Here is a 7,173-nt window from a genome sequence, read left to right as displayed (position 1 = left end):
AACAGGAGCGTAGTATGTAAGATATAAGAAGTAATGGCTCCAGTTTACTCAGCACTGTTGAGGTCTCAGCTGGAGTAGTTCATTCAGTTCTGGGCACCGCACTTTTAGAATTTGTGAACAAACTAGAGAGAGTCCAGACGAGAGCAACAAAAATGATAAATTTAGAAACCCTGAACTGTGAGAAGAGGTTCAAAAAATTAAGCATGTTTAGTTTTGAGAAAAGAAGACTGAGTGGGGAACCTGATGATAATCTTCAGATATATCAAGGGCTGCTATAAAGAGAATGGTGATCAGTTGTTCTCCATGTCCCCTGAAGGTAAGACAAGAAGTAATAGGCTTAATTTGTAGCCAGGGAGATTTAGGTTAGATATTAGGAAAAACTTTCTACAGATAATGTTACTTAAACTCTGGAATAGACTTCAAAGGTGTTGTGGAATCCCCATCATTAAGGGTTTTTAAGAACAGGTTGGACAGGGATGGCCTAGTTATACTTGGTCCTGCCTCAGTGTAGGTTGCTAGACTAATGACCTCTCCTGGCCCTTTACAGCCTTATATTTCTGTGATTCTATGATTCTGTCTGTTAGGTGTCTCCTGAAATGTTTAAGACAGACTAATTCCATGACAGAAGGAGATAATCACAGTAGGGAGCAGAAAGAGGGACAGCAGCAATAACATTACATGGCAACTCAGTGAAGGTTAATACACAGCATAAGAGAACACAATTCCCCTCCCCTTCCTCTTCCTTTGTTACTTATTCCTGCCCCATCTTGCTTCTGTTCTTCTTTTTCCTTTGTACCTCCTTGTCCCTCGCTTCTCTGACCACAACTCCCAATCCTTTCTGAGACCTGCCTCTCCCTTTCTGTATCTCCAGTAGCTCTTCTGTTATTGGGTCTGCTCTGTTCTCTCTAATTCAAACTATTCTCCCTCAACCCGGAACATGCCGTGGGTTGGGGTGAATATGGTGGTATGGGACTGGAAAGCTAGCGGATGACAATAGCAAGTGTACTGGAGGACTACCATTTGAAAGGGCTATTAGGCAAGGATTGATTCTCTGAAATACGAAGGACAAATATTTTTAATTTTGAGACTAGCAAATAACACCTTCCATCCCTGCCAAAAAAATCCTCAACACCAACAACTTTCTGACTTTCAAAGGCCAGTGCCATTAATTTAATCATAATCTGAATTCATTCTTCAATTGGGCAGCATATGTACAGATACTGTAATGCATTATCTGTAAAGTACTTTGAAATACAGCACAAGAAAAAATCATATAAATGCAAACAGACATCCATAATTCACTATATATTTTCTTTGTATTTCATAACCTGTGAGGAAAAAAACCCTCTGCATTTTGCTCAAGTACTTTGTCTGTTTTCCTCTGTCTCGTCCTAGCATTGCATAGTCATGAAACAATTCAGAGAAAATAGCAGTATTGAAAAGAATGATGAAAAAAACCAAGTCTTACTCTTACACATAAATTGTAGTGAGATGGAATGTTGTCTCCAAAATCTCAATATCTTTCTCTTAGAATTACTTCCACAGCGTCCCTGCTAGGGGGTGGTATTGCCTCACCACGTTCTAAACCTGTGTTTTGCAATGAAGAGGAGCAGGCCAGTTGAATTATTTCAAGGAGGTTATGGTAAGGACAGGTTCAGTATGAGCAGGGAAAGCTTCGTGATCTTGAATCTGTTTCAGCTGCCCACTGAGGATGCTGTGGGTAAGCTAATAAGCAGCTTCTTGAAATCTGCTTTCCCTCCCTGGTCCTGTAGTGGTTGCTGTTAAACTTGGCCGCAGAAGCAGTTTATGCATACCGGGTGCAGGATTAAGAGATTGCTCAACAGACTAAACTTTGTGTGGCTGCTTTTATGACACTCAGGTCATCTGCAAGAGAACGTGTGTCCAGGCCCTAGGGTCAGCTGCAGAGTGCCTGATGAAATAATGTATAGAACGGTAGACGATGAGGAGTGGTATATGAAAGTACTAAGATTTTCAAGTGACTAGTGTTTTGGGGTGCCTTGATTTTTGGATGCTCAACTTGAAATGCCTTACAGGGTCCTGATATTCAGAGAGTACTGAACACCTGCAGTGTGGAAATTGGTCCCCTTTAAGGTGTCTCAAGTTGGGCACCCAAATACTAAGGCAGTAAAATCACTAGTCACTTTTGAAAGTCTTGGTGACTGACTTAAATTAACTAATAAAGCTGGGCACATTTTTTTTCTATTTGAATGTTGTTTCACAAAAAATGGCCTGCATTTTTCTAAACACCATATTTCATGTGTGTAGAAAATGTCCAATGTTTTGATGAGAAAAAAATGTTAATTCCCCTTCCCCTGCCATTTTTCCTTTCTCCCCTCTCCCTCTTTTCCAGTGACAAATGGAGAAAGGAAAAAATGGGGAGTATAGAGGAAAGAAAAGAGGAAGGGTTGGCCAGGTAGTGGGAGGCGGGTAGTGTTTGAAGAGGGGGAAAGACCAAAAGGATTTTTTTTTTTTTCCTGAAAAACAAAAACAAAAAAGAAAAAAAAAAACACCCAGAATTGTTATGGAAACTTTCTTTTAATCCCCTTCCCCCCATTTTAAAAAGCTCTAATGAAAAACTAGTCGCTTCTAATCCCTATACCCTTTTGAAGTAGGTGAATGTTACTTCATTTTACAGATAGGAAACTGAGGTAGAAAAGTTAATTGGCTTATCCGAAGTCACTGAGGCTGTTATTGTCAGATGCTGGGACGGGAGCTTTAGAACTCCTGGCTTCCATTCCTGTGTACAGGCTTCTTTGTCAGGTTTTAAATAACTACACAAATACAGCATAAAGCTTGAGAGTGGAGTTTATTTTATCTTGGGAATAGGATGTATCTGTTAAGAGTTTGTACATATATCTTTCATAAGTGGTATAATTAGAAGTTTGGGGTAGATTTCAGGTTAAAATGGCATCTCAAGCAGAGAGCTGTCATTTACTCAGCAACTTTTTTACAACAAAGTGTAGTCCAAAAGAGCAAACAAAAGAAACAAATGCACAAAACAGTGAACATTAAAAAAAATAAAAAGACAAATAGCTTTTAAAATATATTTTGCTGTAGTTTGCCTCTGACATGCTTTGCAACGAAAGAAAAAGGTGCTTGGCTGGCACAAGATTTCATTTTTCGAGGACCATTGAACTGAATGGATCGTGAATCTCTGAAGGGCCAAACCGTGTGCTGAGCTCTGACATCTCCCTCTGCTGTTGTTAGGAGTTTCCAGCGCCCAACACATTTCATAAATTGACTCCATGTCTCTAAAAGCTTCTTTCCTCAGCTCATCCTGGAAAGGAAACATATTTAAGAACAAGTGTGAGACAGCAACTACTTAACAGTAGCATTTTCTCTTCAGTAAGAAGCATAATGTGCTTCTGCCCTGGAGGAGAATTAGGCAGCAATTATTGTAGAATCAAATCCTATTTCCTATGCTGGAATAAGCACAGTATATGGTATGTTTTGGGACTTGGAGCAGAATACAAAGCCCATCAAAACTCATTCCTCTCATAATGCCATCTAATTGAGACTAAATGTGCGCAGCATTGAGCTGGTGGGCAATTCCACACGTTGATGATTCTCTGCATGCTTTGTAAAGGATTCCCTCCTGTCTGCTCTGAATTAATTTCTCACTGAATTCTGTGTCTTTTCTCCCTTTGACTTGAGTTGGGCTGAAAATGGAATATTGTTCTAACACAAATTATATATGCCAGGATAATAATTCAAATATAGTGCCTTCCACTTAATTCAATTGTTGGTCCAATCAATTATTCTATTCATTTAGGAGCCAGATAGTTTCTATTGGCCCCTATAAAGCTTCCAGAAACACTTTTAATAAAGGTCAACCAACTATATATTTAAATAAGGAGAATAAAAGAAGAAGAAAGCACCACTGACTCAAAGATCTGTTCTGCAATCTGTCTCTGATTTAGGGTTTGATCTTAGAGTATCTGGGATCAAATATAGTGAGATGCTGAGCACCTGTAAATCCCACAGATTTCACTGGAAATCAAAAGAACTCAACAATTTTATTTGTTTGGGCCTCAGTCTGGGGCTCATTGTACTAGGCATTGTACAATTAAGAGATAGTCCCGGACCTAAAGATCTTACAATCTAGGATTTGGTCCATTGACCTTACTGACAGTTGAGGGTTCTTGGCATCTAACTGGATGGATTTGTAGACGCTAATATTCTTGAGTAGGTACCTCTTAGTTTTCTTTGTACAGAAAAGTGTATACTGATAGAGTTTAATAAACATAAAACATTGCCTTGCTTGCATCCCCCTACAAATACTCAGAATATAAACACAACTGTAGAGGAAATGTTGTCTAATTCATATTTAGTATGAGAAGTAAAACCTCTTTTAATCTCCAAATCTACCTTTTCTGTGTATTTTTAGCATATGTAATAATAAATGCTATTCTGGTGTTACGAAAATGTAATCAATATGATTAAAGTGTAGCTGATCATTTTAAATAAATTAGTGGATTGAATTTACTTATTTTTAATGCTAATGTGAAGTAAAAAAAGCAAGCAGAGTGAACATTTAAGGCAGCTAAAATTATACTTAAAAGCATTGGGACATCAGACAAAACTCTTCTAAATTAGACTCATACATGTATTTATTCCAAAGGAACTAACCAAATCAAACCCTTGAAGCAGCATTACCACCAGGTAATTGACTGCATCTACAGCGGCATCTATGGCAGCACTTTAGCGTGGCTGTGTAGTCACAGCTCCAGGGCTGGAAGAGAGCTTCTCCCAGTACTGTAGCACTATCTACACCTGCCATTACAGCGCTGAAACTTGCATCACCCAGGGGTGTGTTTTTTCACACCCCTAAACGAAGAAAGTTTCAGCGGTATAAGAGGCAGTGTAGACAAGAGTTAAATGTTTGAAGCAAAAGAGGATAAGTTGAGCTGACAAGGTCAATTATCACCTTCCTGGTCCCCCTTTGGTAACTGCTATTGTCATTTAAAACAGTTTTAATCAGAACTTGTGAAGAAAACATTGCGGGGGAATGGGTGGGTGGTGGGTGGGGATAAACTTTTTTTTATATAATTCCTACTTATTTCTTTTTAAAATATGCCATTATTGCACATTTCTATTTGAGTGATACATAGAAACTGTATCAATTCCATCTGTAAATGCACTACTCTTCCAAGGTACATTGAATAGTGCAAAATTTCTGGATGAGATTTTAATTGTTTTATGCCTGAATTTTGGTAGCTTGACAGTGAAATGACCTTGCTTGATGAGCTGATTAGTCAAATATTTGTATGTACAGTATTGTATGTAGACTCATTGGTTTGTGATTAGTATTGCAGATGAAAACCGTTATGCAATGGAAACAAATATAAATGTATATGGGCCAAATCCTGTAGTGCAGACCTCAGACAGAAACTTAATTTAATCCTAATTAAGAGGTCAAGCCTACAAGACCCTAAGCACTTTCTGACAAGTTGTTGAGTACCCTCCACTTGCATTTACCTCATCTGTTTGGAGTTGCTGTGCACCTAGCAGCTTAAGTGATTTACCTTTCGGTAGGTTTAAAATCAAGTTTATTTGGGTTGTCCCCATTTTCAGGAGGTGGATTTAAGAGTCCTAGGATTCTCCGTACCTAGTTTCCTAGGGCTCATTGTCCATCTCAGTGCATTGGGATTTATGTGCACGATGGGCAATGATGGGAAATGCGCATTTCTGTACTTTTGTATCAAGATGAGAATGACCATGTTTCCCCTATGATGGATTATGTTTTTATCTCTTCTTGATATTCTGGGACATAACTAAAATACAAGCAAAGAACTATGAAGCATACCATACATTAGAGGGAATATTTAAATTATGCATTGAAATTTTGAAATATTGTTAAAGAACAGAATGGAATGATTATCCAATTAATACACATCAGTCATGTCAGTATTTAGTATTTTAATATGTTGTTTTTTATAGTTGGAAATATACATAGCACATCATGGTTTGAGAGTCTCTTCAAGGAGAATTTATTTGCTTATTCAAGGTATTGAGTCACTATGAGTTTGATTGTCTGTGCTTTTGCGAGCTCTCAACATTCAGGATAGTCAATGGAATTTGAGGGCAGTCAGCAACTTGCAGAATCATTGCCTCTGACATGTAACTTTAGACTTCTCATGATATTAATCTCTAGTTGCCTTCCCAGTAGATGCTAATAGAGGTTTTAGTTATCTGCTAAAGCCTATGATGTTCAGTACAACAACAAAACCACACTTAGACAGTGGCAATCCATAGCAGTGAGTGTCTCTGACCACACCGTATGGCTTTATTCCAGCTGTCTAAGAACTCCACAGGGTTATTACTGATCTGGTGGTTAATCACGAGTGATCGTGTGACCACCCCCACTCCATAACTGGGCAATGTCCCCTCCTGACCTCAAGTCTGACCTTCTGAGTTTGATGTGCAGGGACTTCGTCTCTGAGGTGGGCAATGTGACCAAAAAGGGCCAGCTGGTGGTGTTCAATGATGAATCAATCCTCTTGAGGCCAGTTCTCAATGATACATCTCCATTACTGATAAAGTCGAACCATGTTATATGCAATTGTTGCCACTGGCAATACATATGAAATGCCTTCAGCCCCCTGATGTCTTGTTTAAGCAAGATCCATGTTACAGATCCATATAAGAGGGTTGTATGCAGGTTTGATAAATCTGTATATAGCCACAGACAACTTTCATAAATAACCTTTTGTAACTGAAAACACATGATAGATTTCCCAGACGAGAATTCTCTGTTTTGGAGATATAAAGAAGAGCGGGTGACAAATATATACAACCCACCCCAATTCTCCCCCAAAATATGAGGTAAATATCACCCACCACTATCCCAAATTTAGGATCTGGTCCTATATGGAAAAATACTGGAAAACAAAAGTGTGTGCTAAATTATTACAGATAACTGGATGTAATGGTTCTGTTTCATTGCCTTTGTTGGGGATGTTAAAGTTATTAATCCTCAGGCCTGGAACTGGTGTGTTCATTTGTATGAGAGCATATTTAAGTTAGACACTTATGTGTGTGTATATTTTTGATCCTGCTTAACTTTTCTATTTTGTCATAGACTAGAATCAAACTCAAAGGTAGCCACTTTAGCTCCTAGAGTCACTGAAAAACAATTAATTTAGTACCCAA

This window comes from Gopherus evgoodei, chromosome 2, assembly GCF_007399415.2.
Source record: "Gopherus evgoodei ecotype Sinaloan lineage chromosome 2, rGopEvg1_v1.p, whole genome shotgun sequence".
NCBI classification, from domain to species: domain Eukaryota; kingdom Metazoa; phylum Chordata; order Testudines; family Testudinidae; genus Gopherus; species Gopherus evgoodei.
This window is presented reverse-complemented; position numbering follows the sequence as displayed.